Here is a 14319-nt window from a genome sequence, read left to right on the forward strand (position 1 = left end):
GCGATGTTGATGGAAGCCATCCACCCTGGCAGGACTGTGTACTGTCCCACTGATGCTGTTTGGTACTGCTGGAGCACAGTGATAATAAAAGGCAGATAAATTTTTAGTAAGTTCATTGTTAATAAATTCTCTACAACCAATGTAGCAATAAGCTGCACCTTAGACAAACTGCTTTCTCTTCTGTGCCTTGCTATGCCATTGACTGGCACTTGGCAGTAATTAACTGTCTTACTCTGCTACTGTGTTGTGTTGCTAACAGAACTACCTGAGCCTGGGTGATTTACAAAGAATAGAGAATTACTTGGCTCACAATTTTGGTGTCTGGAAAGTTCAAAGGCCTGGGGCCAGCATCAGGTCTTCCTCTGGTGCTATGATACAACATGGCCAACAGAAGTAGAGGAGCAGGAGAATGCATGTGGAGAGAGTAACTTGGGGGCAGCCATCTTCCTTTTATAACGACTGGTCCCAAAAGAGCTAGAACTCTCTTCCTCCTATAAACAAGTGGCATTAATCCATTCATAAGGTTGATACCTTCATGATCTAAATAACACCCACTACACCTCACCTTTTAAAGGTTTCAAATTTTAAAAGTCTTTCCACTCACACTAGGGATCAAATTCTAAAACATGAACCTTTAGGGGGACAAATCATTATCTAAACTATAGCATTCATTCACTTAATCTCCACAGCAGCCCTATGCAAGTCAGTATCATTATTTGTATTTCAAAGTTGGGAAGACAGGCACAGAGAAGTTTAGTGACTTGTTACAACCATGTAGTAACAGAAAAATAATTAAGTACATTCATTAGTATAATGATTCATGAGTTTTCTGCCTTGAAATCCAGAACCTAACACTCCCAAGTGTCACCAGATAGAGATGGCATAACCCTGCATATCTTAGCATAACCAGCAACTGTGACACAAAACTGAAGTGGCCAGACTCTGATCTCCAGAGGCTCAATGTCACAGACACAATAGAGAGAGGATAAAGGGATTGCAAGATCAGAGAAAGATAAGTTGAGATATTGCCTCAAAATCTCTCTCTCTCTCTCTCTCTCTCTCTCTTTCATTTTGAGGTGGGGATGCTTCTTGTCTTTGGAGCTATGACAAAAGGAGATATCTTGTGGCTAAAGCAACTATAGAAGATGTTTAAGGAAGCAAAAATTGCCCACAATTGCAAAATTAAGAAACAGGTTTACTTTTTTTTTTTTTTTTTTTTTTTGTTTTTAAAAAGAGAGGGAATGCTCTGCTGTGCTGAACACTTCGATGTCTGGCTCAGACTTCACACATGACTAGCAACAACCGTAGTGGTTAAGTTGGAACTTCACCTCTTTAGGTACTTTTTTGGCAAGACCTTTTCAAGAAGAATGTTTATTCCAAGTGTGTGCAGTGGGATTGGGAGCACATCCTGGATGCTAGTAGAAGTGGGGAATGACTTCCCTCCATACATCTTCCTCCAGACCTGTGTTGCTTGTGTCCAGTGTAGAAGACAGTTGTCTTTCTAGCCAAGTGCACACTGTATCTCCACATGTTCTCAGGTGAGGTATCCATACGCAACAGTATAAAGGTGGAAAAAGAAAACCAATCATCTAGCCAGATTTTGTTTCATACAAAATAAGAATGATCAGCTTCTACCTAGGTTCCTTTGAAACTCTAAATTTCATATATTATTATTTTCATTTAGTTGCCTTTTACCTAAGTCATCACAGAAAGATACTCTAATATCCAAGAGCTATAAAAGAAATAATTTGCCATTTTTAAAACACACACACACACACACACACACACGCACACACTATGCAAAGAAAACTCTAGAGGAAACATGAAAGTATTTACAGTGGTTGGTTCTGGGTGCAGATACTATCAGTGATTTTCATTCTGGGCTATTTTTTCTATTTTATAATTTCTTATTTACATTTAATTGTACACCTTTGTGAGGCACAATGTGGATTTTCAATGCATGCATGCACTGTGTGACAATCCAATTAAGGGTAATACCATATTCATCATTTTCAATAAAGACTACATTTGAGAAATATATGTAAGATTATCAATGGCTTTTTAAAAAAAAAAAAGTTTATTTATTCTATGAGTGAAAAAGAAGAGAAAGATGCAGCAATGCTAGTAGGGTCTTCACACCACAGTCCACCCCCAGCCTCAGTCAGCCCCAAATAGTGGATGCACACATGCCCTGTGTACTCAGGAAGGTTTCCAGACCTGAGCTTGGAACCTTCCCATGTGAATCAGCCTTAGAGAGAATTGTGTTTACTTCTGGGTCACAATCCAGGCCTCTTATTCTGCTTCTTTATATTTCTTTGTAGTTTTTCAAAATTTCCTTAATGAAATGCATTACTATTTTAACCACTGAAAAGCAAAATAAACATTGGAAATTTTAAAGTAAAGAGCATCTACTAGAAATGGTATAGAAAAAAATTACAGAACATCTGCAAGGGATGAAATACACTTGAACTGTGTTTGTCAGATAATAAAGAAAAATATACATATTCTTTTTTATAAAATGTCAACATTTGCTTAATATTCTGTACTCATGTTTCACATTAAAATGATGGGCTTTAAGAATAGAGCTAATATTTAAACTTTTTATTTTTTGAGATTAGTTTTGCTATAGAGCATGTACACTTACAGGAGAAATAGAGAAAGCAAGAAATCACCCCCTGGGGGAATGGCCACACTGCAATCCCTTCTCTTCCATTCTCCTCCTGGGATTTTAGGCACATATGCATACACCTGGTCCAAGTTTCAAGCTGCCAGATCTAGGACTTGAATCGCAGTTGGCCATGTGGAAGTCCAGTGACATAATTATTATGCCATCTGCCTGCTAGTCCCTGAAATACTATTTATAGTCAAAAGGCTGTGGAGGATCAGGTAATTACACACCTGTGTACATTTTCTTCCTTCTTTCAACTTAGCATTTTTATCTTAAGTCTCTTTTTGATTTGTTCATAGGTCGAGCAGTATCATAATGTCATTTTCCATGGCCCAGAAGGAAGCTTGCAAGACTACATAGCACATCAGCTTGCACTCTGCATGAAGGTATTGATTCCTTGCATACCTTCTCCTTTTCTTTGAAGATTCAAACATGTGTTGAACTAATCACTATTTTCTTATCACAGCATAGACAAATGGCGGCAGGATTCTCCAGTGAAATAGTAAGAGTTGAAGTGGATGCTGGTTTCTCCAAGGAACAGCTAGTAGACCTGTTCATCAGTACTGGTAAGACCATTTTGGCAAACTGGATTGTGACAGCCAAAGGCATGCTTTTCAATGATGCCATTACAAAGAAATAAACTGTGTTGCTTGGAGATAAACTTAAGTCAACCTTTCAATTATTCATCAGCTATGGGAAGGCAAATGGCACCTAGATGAATATTGATATATATGATATATATATATATATATATGCATTTATTGAGAATCCTGTGTTTTCCTTTCCTTTTCTTCTCCATCTTTCATCAAAACTCATTAATCATTGTGAGCATATTATGTGCCTGGCACTAACAGTATGCCAAGGGCGATGTTGATGGAAGCCATCCACCCTGGCAGGACTGTGTACTGTCCCACTGATGCTGTTTGGTACTGCTGGAGCACAGTGATAATAAAAGGCAGATAAATTTTTAGTAAGTTCATTGTTAATAAATTCTCTACAACCAATGTAGCAATAAGCTGCACCTTAGACAAACTGCTTTCTCTTCTGTGCCTTGCTATGCCATTGACTGGCACTTGGCAGTAATTAACTGTCTTACTCTGCTACTGTGTTGTGTTGCTAACAGAACTACCTGAGCCTGGGTGATTTACAAAGAATAGAGAATTACTTGGCTCACAATTTTGGTGTCTGGAAAGTTCAAAGGCCTGGGGCCAGCATCAGGTCTTCCTCTGGTGCTATGATACAACATGGCCAACAGAAGTAGAGGAGCAGGAGAATGCATGTGGAGAGAGTAACTTGGGGGCAGCCATCTTCCTTTTATAACGACTGGTCCCAAAAGAGCTAGAACTCTCTTCCTCCTATAAACAAGTGGCATTAATCCATTCATAAGGTTGATACCTTCATGATCTAAATAACACCCACTACACCTCACCTTTTAAAGGTTTCAAATTTTAAAAGTCTTTCCACTCACACTAGGGATCAAATTCTAAAACATGAACCTTTAGGGGGACAAATCATTATCTAAACTATAGCATTCATTCACTTAATCTCCACAGCAGCCCTATGCAAGTCAGTATCATTATTTGTATTTCAAAGTTGGGAAGACAGGCACAGAGAAGTTTAGTGACTTGTTACAACCATGTAGTAACAGAAAAATAATTAAGTACATTCATTAGTATAATGATTCATGAGTTTTCTGCCTTGAAATCCAGAACCTAACACTCCCAAGTGTCACCAGATAGAGATGGCATAACCCTGCATATCTTAGCATAACCAGCAACTGTGACACAAAACTGAAGTGGCCAGACTCTGATCTCCAGAGGCTCAATGTCACAGACACAATAGAGAGAGGATAAAGGGATTGCAAGATCAGAGAAAGATAAGTTGAGATATTGCCTCAAAATCTCTCTCTCTCTCTCTCTCTCTCTCTCTTTCATTTTGAGGTGGGGATGCTTCTTGTCTTTGGAGCTATGACAAAAGGAGATATCTTGTGGCTAAAGCAACTATAGAAGATGTTTAAGGAAGCAAAAATTGCCCACAATTGCAAAATTAAGAAACAGGTTTACTTTTTTTTTTTTTTTTTTTTGCTTTTAGGGCACGTGCACTCACCAAAAAGACAGCGACAGAGAGATAGAAAGTGAGAAATCACCCCCCAGGGGATAGAGCCATGCTGCAATGCCTTCTCTTCCATTCTCCTCTCAGGATCTTGGGCACGCACGCACACGCACGCAGCATGAGTTTAAGCCACTGGGTCTGGGACTCGAACTGCAGTTGGCTACATGGGAGTTCAGCAACATAGCCATTACACTAACTGCTGGTCCCAAGACAGGTTTGAGAAAAGACTGAGGATTCAACAAATACAGAGAACACTGAAGGCAGAAAAATCCCACTCAAATCTGAGCACCACTTTACTACACAGACCAGTCTTTGACTAGAACTTCTGAAAGTTAGCTACACAATTCTATTTTCTATATGAAAGAAGCCTATCTTAATGTCATCCTTCCATGGCCTAGAAGGAAACTTGTAAGACTACATAGCACAGCAGCTTGCACTCTGCATGAATGCACTTCCATAGCCACTGCTAATCATAGCTAATGTTTATAGCTCTTATTCTGAACTCTGCATTTAGTAGCTCAGAACTCTGTGAGGCAAGAATAATCAAGATCCCTGATTTATAAACAACATGAAAACACTTGAGATAAGAAGTTAAGTATACCTTGCCCAAAGACCCGTAGTAAGACATAGAGCAGGACTCAATCCAAAGCAATATGGTTCCTCGGCCTGATCTTCTTTCTTTCTTTTTTTTTTAAAGAATTAATTAATTGCGGATCAGCAGGTGGCATGGTGGTTAAAATGCTGGTCACTCCCACATGGCCGACCACAGTTCAAGTCCTGGACCTGGTAGCTTGCTTTCTCACATTCTCTTTCTCTCTGTGTATCTCTTTCTGGTCAAATTAAAATAAATGAATGAATAAAAATAAACAATTATTTTTTTTAAAAAAGAATTAATTAATTAATTAAATTTGCTATAGGGCACGTATACTCTCCAGAGAGAAAGAGTGCAATCAAGCTGCCAGGTCTAAGACTCAAACTGTGATCATCCATGTAGGAGTCCAGTGCCTTAACTACCACACCACCTACTGGCTCTCCTTGGCCTGATCTTATATCATTACTAGCCACTGCTCTTAAAATCTCCCTTGTGTCAAAATGGTTAGTTTTCCCCCTTAGTTACTTAACAAAAATCTCCCACATACTTCCTCTGTTTCCTTTAAGTTTGCTTATTTATTTCTTCCATGAGAGAGGGCTACAAAGAGAGAGAGGGGCTGGGCACTTGATTCACCCCCATTCTCAGCTAGTACCATCATGTACAAGGAGACCTCAGGGTGAAAGCCCAGGACCTTCATATTTGGCCTCAGCATAGTGGAGCATTGCATTACTGCTGCACCGCTGTGGTTAGCCTTCCTTTGTTAACATTTCCAGTCTTGTTATACCCTAAAGTAAGAAGCTAAAAGATTTTATTTTGTATTTCAGGGTAGATGGCATCTACAAACTGAACACTAGTGTGAGCTTAGAAAGCTCAGGAAATTGGAGAGCAATGAATTATTGGGTCATAGTTTTTCTACGCAAAAATGTGTCATGCCTTTCTTGACAACCTAATAGATCATAAAGGATGTAAAAGTGACCAACTCAGTATTTCTAAATCTGTGGTGGTCATCTTCTTAAAAAGATCTCCTCTTCTTCATTTCCCAATGTGGGTATTGGCCCAAGTCTCTTGGCTCCCACACTTGAAACCCTGGTCTTATTGGCAGTCTTAAAACCCTAAATGTCCATAACTGCCAACAGTCACATTAGGGTGTGTTGTAGGTTGAGTAGGGCCACAGCAAGGGGAGCATGTGCCCATCCCCATGAGGGACAGCACCTCTCAGCTCCAGGAGTTTGCTTCTTGCAGAAGTGTAGGTTTGCTGTTGTGAGGCCTTGGGACTTCTGGATGGAAACAAAACAAAACAAAATAAAACAAAAACAGAAATCTAGAGTTTCATGTAAAAATTTTAGGGTTTTATTTTTCCATTAGTGCCAACTGTTTTAATTTTTAGTTTATTTATTTTATACATTCTATCACTGTATATCATTATAGCTTATAAAATAAATTTTCCCAGCATGAATACACTGTACATTAGTCCAGTTAAAGGTATTATCATATGTATTATCATCAACAGATAATTTTCCATTTTTGTGTCCCTTAAATGTTTTGCTTCTTTTTCCCCTTGATTCCCTTCCTTTCACCCTCCCCCATTTCCCACCCTCCTCACACTAATGTCTAATATCCTCTACTATCCACATTGTTTTGAATGCTTTTGTATCTTCCAATCTCGGATTTTGCCGTAGAGTACGGACACTTGGTATATGTTAAGTGAAGACATACAGTGTCTCTCTGTCATAGTCTGGATTGCTTTGCTTACAGTAAATACTCCATGTTTGTCCACTTTCTATGAGAATCACATCGAACTTCTAAGTCCTCTCATTCACGGACTTTTATCCTGTAGCCAATCCTTGATCAAGGCCTGCCTGGTCAGTCTTAACTCATCCCTTCTGGCACCTTCTTACTTGATGCCCCCTTTCCTATAACTTATCTCTTTTCCTATAAATGGCTTCTCTTCCCACTGCTTCCCCTCCTCAAACATGCATCAAGGCCAGCAGAACTCTAATTAAATCCTCTCTGTGACTCCTGCCCACACTCCTCACTGCCCCTCCATAGCTCACTTTCCAAAGCTGGTACATTCAAGGCCTTCCATGCTGCAGGCATTTATCTACCTGACTTGCTTGTCTCACCCTTTTTTAATAGACGTCTATGCAGTAGCAGAACAAGGTGTTTCTTCTCTATGTGCCCTTAGATTTTCCATTCCCGGTCTTTATCCATGCTACAGTTTATACTACAATAGCACAGTAAAACCTTAACTCCTCTCACCCCACACACTGACCACCACACGGCAGGTACTATGCAAAGTAGTATGTTAAACACTAGTGATTAAAATAGACGTAGTCTCTGGCCTTCTTGAAACAAATTCACCTCAAACGAAGACTTCTCTGGTCCCTCCAGACATGATGTCTCCTTCTGGGGCACATCAGTGGGCTTTATTGATTTCTCTGGGCCCCACCTAACTATATATCAAGGCAGTAAGAGTGTTATTTTGGGCTTTTTTCTCTTCACATTAAATTATGACCTCCTTGAAGACTAATAAGAGTTGAAGTTTATTCTTCTATTTAGCTGGCATACTAATTGCCAATAATTGTTTGCTCAACAAGTGGGTCAGTCTTCGGATGCAGGAAATAGCACAGGTAAAGAAAAGGGGATTTTTCTAGTCCTGCTCACCAGTCAGCAGGTAGAAGGACTTACTTGCAATCTACTTCCTCTCTATCATCTCTTCACTTCCTATTCTCCATTCCCTTGCCACCTGCCATTTCCTGCTCCAGGGATGGTAGAGGCCTCATCAATAACCTTCCTATTCCTTTGGTCTCACTCCCTCCATGGACCCTCTGCAAGGATTCCGGGGAGTGACACTAGAATACAAAACCACTCCTGACCACTCCCTGCTGTTTTACCACAGTGATTCCAGGATTAAAGCTCACATTCTCAGAAGGTTCTATTAGGAACATCAGGGTCTGGCTTCTCATCTTGCCCTAATTGCTGTCTCTCTCATCTCTTACAACTCCATCTACCACCACCATCTTCTCGTTAGGACCCACGGCTATTGGCTGGTGACTAGTGGAGAGATAATGGAGAATAGAGCAGGTAGAAACCAGAGGCTTCTCAGCAATGCAAGGGAATCTCCCGTGAGCCAGAAGGGAGGGATCTGCTGATGTTTGAGGTGTCAGTTCTTTCATCCTATAGAAGGCACTTAGCCAGCAATAATTCTTTAGTCAAGAAAGGATACAAGAGGACAGAGAGTAGAAAGGAAGAGATCTAGATAAGGGAGGAGAGGATTTTCCTGGCTGTTCCACTCCAGCTTTTAGGATAATGATGGTAAAAGGATTATCTGTTAGCTACCCTCTTGCTTTTTTGACCAAGAAATTGAAGTGATTAAATGATATTACCACTAGTGAGGAATATATCAGTTCATGAGGTATTCTATATGTACCCCTGGCCTGGTTATTAAACTTACTTTCTCTAAGGAAAGAAATTTAAACTACTCAGATTGAACCAACAATGGAATGTTGAATTACCTTCCACTGAGCACCACACCTATATAACCTTATTAGTTCCTGTCCATGACACTTTAGAAAACCAGAGAAATGTCTCACTGTAAATGAGTAAAAGAAATGTATGAGGGACCAGCAAGTAGCATGGTGGTTAAGACACTGGACTCCCATATGGCTGACCTCAGTTCAAGTCTTGGGTCTAGTGGTTTGAAAATCACTCTGGGTGCACGTGAGTGCATGCCCCAAATCCCAGAGATTGGAAGAGAAAGGACTGTGGCATGGCCATCCTCTCTGGGGGAGTGATTTATCACTTTCTCTCTCACTGTGATAAATCACTCCCCCAGAGAGGATGGCCATGCCACAGTCCTTTCTCTTCCAATAGTGAATGGGCCCTATTGCAAAAACCTTAAAAAGTAAAGTATGAATAAAAGGTTCATAATAGAAGAATAGCAAAAATATTTTAAATAGTTTTAATAATCACTGTTATGATATTAGGACTGACCACTTAGTGAAGGAGAGGAGTCTACTAGAACTGTACACTTTAAAAACATATTTTTCAAAAAAATTTTAAAAAAATGTTTTCCTCCATAGTTATTGAGCAAGTTGGTGATTCATACTTTGTAAGTATATGAATATTCTGTTTTCTTAGGTCTTTTTCCAAGTTTTACCACCCATTAACCATACCTGCTATGTTAATTATTATATGTGTTTGGATATTGAAAGTTATTGGGACCAGCAGTTGGCGTAAGGGCTATGTCACTGCACTCCCACATAGTCGACCGTGGTTCGAGTCCCAGGCCAGGTGTCTTAAACTCACACCAGGCACATGTACATCTGTGTCCAGGATCCCGAGAGGAGAATGGAGGAGAAGGGTTCGTGGCATGGCCATCCCCCCGGGGGTGATTTCTCACTTTCTCTCTCTTTATCTCTTTCTGCTGAGCGCATGCACCCTACAGCAAAAGCCTCTCCAAACAAAAAAGAGAGAGAGAAAGTTATCTTACTGAATTTTTCCTATGTACTTGTATTCTGGCATCTGCTATAAATGAGAACATTCCCTGCCTGGATTTTTATTTTAATCTGTTTAATTTTAATCTGTATTATTAAAAATTAATTTGTCTATCAAAAAATATAAACAGATGAAAATATTGTTAGTGAAGAAAAGAATGTGGAACCAAAGATAAGCCAACAGGCAACATGGAGGTTAAAGCAGCGGAATCCCATATAGTAAACTGTGCAGTTCAAGTCCCAGACCTGGCAGTATGCATGTGTGCATGCTCCAGATCCTGAGAAGATAATGGAAGGGAAGGGATTGCGGTGTGGCCATCTCTCCTGGTGTGTGCTTTCTCTCTGTCTCTTGAGAGTGCTCATGCCCTATAGAGAAAAAAAAGAATGACATTACACTTACACATTAATTTATATTCACTTATTTTAAAGATTTTTCTTCTCATACTGCATTTTCTGAGTGTCACATCGCCTGACTTTTTTTGGTGAGGAAACTGTAAACACTTATTAGAGCTGGATCAGGTTTTTCTGCAGTGTAAAGTGTGGTTTCATTAGCATTGACAGATACTTTGTAAAATTGTATGTGACAGTAAATAGTAAAAAATAAAAAATAAATTAGTATTTTAAAATAATACTTTGAACTCCTTAGAGAACTTTCTACTTTAGAGGCAATAAGGAAGAAATTACTGCAAGAAGAGTAGAAGATAATCATTTGATTCTCTATAAGTGAGTGCACCTGCTTTGACCCTGCACTGTGGGAGTCTCTTTGAAGGTCAGACCTATGCTCTTTATTCTTGGACTCTCAGCGCATCATTCCTCCAGAGTATTATTTTAAGTGGACAGTGTGATGAGGGACTATTTTCTCTCTAAAAAATAGAAGAAATCTCCTTCTGTATAAGAAGGAGATTATCAACTTGAGATCACCTTAGACCCAAAGAAGTTTAGGCTTAACTATAAATGTGATATTGTTAAACCCAAGAGTGTGGAAATAACTGCCCAGGAATTTTAATAAAATAACTATCCAGGAAGTTTAGCTATAAATGCAGTATGTTGTTGTTAAACCAAAGAACATTGCTACAGAAATTAATATCCAGGAATTTTAATACAAATGTGTACAAAACTGAGCTTCACATGAGGGTGTCCAGTTAAGATTAGCAGCCTGCAGGAGAGGAGTGGGGCAGATTTCATGTGCAAAGTTGGGAAGAAAAAGAACAAAAACAAAAATGGAAAAAGAAAGACTAGATTCAGAAATAGAGCTTTGAAGTAGCATAAAGGAAATCCAGATGACTGACTTTTTGTTCCCTGGTCAAAAGGAACCTGCAGATATAAGCAGCCTTCTTTGATGTTTCCATAAACCCTAATCAGAGACTAGTTAATCCTTGAAACTCAAAACTGAAATGAATTCCTGCTTCTGTGGTTAATAGTTTAGATCTGGAACCAAATGCTAAATAACTTGAGCTAGACACTCTCTCAACTAAAATAAAATTTACCTTTGCACCAACTTGTCTAAGGGTGTTGATGGAGATGTAGAAGACGGTGCTAACAACATATTGAGGAAATAAGGTAAGTAGTGTTAAAGAAAACGCTTTTCACCAAAGAAACCCATATTATTTGACTCTTGATTGATATCTCATAGGAGACCAAGATAAAGTAGAAACCAAACCCAACAGTCATACACAGCAACCCCACCCTTCTTTTCATCTGCAGCACAAACCACCCATTAAGTGAGAGATTAATTAAATCATTAGCGATACAGCTCTTGTTTTAGTACTCAGGAGAATATTATATTTTTCTAAGAGATCTCTTGCCCTGCTATAAACTCATTTCTTGTATCTCCAGCCTGAATCCTCCCATGCTTCTCCCATCCTCATGTTCTACCACCTGCTAGACAACTCAGAGGGGATGCTTTGCTCATCAGACACATTAGGCCTGAAACAGAACCTCTCACTGCCACCTCCACCTGAAGTACACTTTGAGTCCAGTGCTCGCTGCCTTTATTAAAGGCATAACCTCTTCCCCTGTGGCAACGTCAGAGCTGTCTCTGATATTTTCTCTCTGCCTCTCTCCCAGTAAATTAACCATCAAGCCTATCAATTCTATTTCAAATACCTTTTCATTTTGTGCTCTGGGCCTAGATGAGGTTCCATTGACTCTTGCCTTAACCACAGCAATAAGGATCTAGCAGATGTGGGGACCAGCAGATGGCATAATGGTTATGTCGCTGGACTCCCATGTAGTCCGCCGTGGTTCGAGTCCCGGACTCGGTGGCTTAAAACACAGTGGATGTGTGTACTGCATGCTCAAGATCTCCACAAGAAAATGGAGGAGAAGAGATTGTGGTGTGGCCATGCCCCTGGGGGATAATTTCTCACATTCTGACTCTCTGTCTCGGTCTCTGTCTCTGGAAAGTGCACGCACTCTATAGCAAAAATCGCTTTAAAAAGAAAAATAAAAGAACCTGGCAGGTGTGTCATCCTGTTTCTTTCCTGTCTGGTTAATTCTTCACGTCAGAGTGAGGATCTCCCAGCAAGGGTCAAACCCTGTTTATCTGCAACCTCAAGACTTAAACTAATTCTCAGAGCTGACAATTTCTTCCTGCTAACATGGCATTGTGAATTTTCCACTTTTCATTTTGGCTGGGTTGTGAAGGCTTGAAGAAAGTCTTACTCCTGGCTGCACATTTCAAGGAGCTCTTACAAAATACCAATGCCCCTGGGGACCAGCAGTTGGCATAATGGCTATGTTGCTGGACTCCCACGTAGTCAACAGCAGTTGAGTCCCAGACCTGGTGGCTTAAACTCACGCCGGGCGCATGTGCATGCATGCATGCCCAAGATCCCGAGAGGAGAATGGAGGAGAAGGGATTGTGGTGTGGCCATCCTTCCTGGGGAGTGGTTTCTCACTTTCTGTCTCTCTGTGTCTGTCTTTCTGGTGAGCGCACACACCCTATAGCAAAACCCTCTCAAACAAACAAACAAAAAATACTAATGCCCTAACCCAGCACAGACCAAGTAAATCAGAATCACTGAGGATCGCCAAGATAGATCCAGGTAACTCTCATGTCTAGCTCAGGATGGAGGCAGCCTGCTACTCCACTGACACCTACACCCATACCTGCTTGATCTTGTTCTACTCACGTGGTCCCACCCTTTGTGCCCAGCCCAGTCCTGGCTTAAATATCCATCTTCTCTGAGCTCACCATCACCATCCTGCCACTCTTGCAGCTATTCTAATCTTGATTCGATTTCCCCTTTTCTTCAAGGACTGATCCCTGCCAGCTCCTTTTTTCTAATTGTGCCATTTCTTAAACTAGGAAAACCTTCCTTTGGTAAGATGACAATCGTCAAAACAGTTTAAAATGTCATCCCTTCCCCCTACCTCCATTTCGAATCAGTTAGCACCAGCTCGCCCCAGTGCTTAGCATTACAGTAGTACATGTACCGTGGAGACATTGAGTAAATATTTGTTGAAATATCATTAAATGTTCTGTTCTGTATACTCTAACTGGTTGCAACATAGTCTTTTGAATTAGGTTTATGCTTAAGATATTTCAAAGAAAAACTTGAGGCTTCAGTCCCAAGCTATAAAAAGAGAAATAAACCATTAACCTGGAGTGCTTTTTTAATCACTGAGTAGAAAAGATTTCCTTGTTTATCTTTGTTTTAATCAGCTATGGATTTATCATACTGTAATACACATATTTCCAAAATGGCATTAGGATTCTGAGAAGCATAGAATTTCAGCATTCTTTACTGAAGAGCTGTGTTGATCTGGCACACACCAGACAGTAGAGTAACAGCCCCCACAAGAACAACTAAATTGAGAGGTGGCTCTGATTGTTTTTAATAAGACTTTATAGCATCCAGAAAAGCTATTTCAGTCTGAGAAGAGAGTCACTTACAGTGTTCAAGGAGTTCTTTTGAAAGTGAAAATGCATTTTCTATGGTAACAAGGAGAAATAGAGATTATATTATCATGAGTATTTGTGAGAAGTAGAATATGTGACAATATTCTCATGTATTTTAAAATGGGTTTTTCTTTTTCTCAGTTTTATGAGACTGAGACATCCTAGGCTCTTCTAGAAATTTAAAAAGTGATTTTAATTTAGGGCCAATATAAAATCAGTCCTTTCTATCCTCAGTAGAAGGAGTACTAAAATAACACTCAGAAGTTCTAAATGTATACACCTTCCATTTTGTGAAACCATAGTCAAATAACTTCTGCCCCTCTGAGATACATAAGATTAGGGGAAGGGTTAGTCTCTCTAAGGTCCTATTTACATAATTTTCTGAACATTTTGTATATATAATTTAAAGGTCATTTAAAGGTTTTTAACATTTTGTATTGTGAAATAGGCAAACATAAAATGCATATTACTTATATTTATAGATCAATGAATTTTAAATAAAATAATCATTTAACCACTTAGCAGACCAAGAAACAAGAGTATTTTC

At 39.6% G+C, this 14319-nt stretch overlaps 1 protein-coding gene across 1 annotated transcript in view; it reads left to right on the plus strand.

Moving 5' to 3' along the window:
• CTTNBP2 (cortactin binding protein 2) overlaps positions 1-14319 on the plus strand; it is a gene marked incomplete at its 5' end in the record, with an annotated part of 168062 nt that overhangs the window by 122997 nt on the left and 30746 nt on the right.

This window comes from Tupaia chinensis, unplaced genomic scaffold (assembly GCF_000334495.1).
Source record: "Tupaia chinensis unplaced genomic scaffold, TupChi_1.0 Scaffold139935_1, whole genome shotgun sequence".
NCBI classification, from domain to species: Eukaryota; Metazoa; Chordata; class Mammalia; order Scandentia; family Tupaiidae; genus Tupaia; species Tupaia belangeri.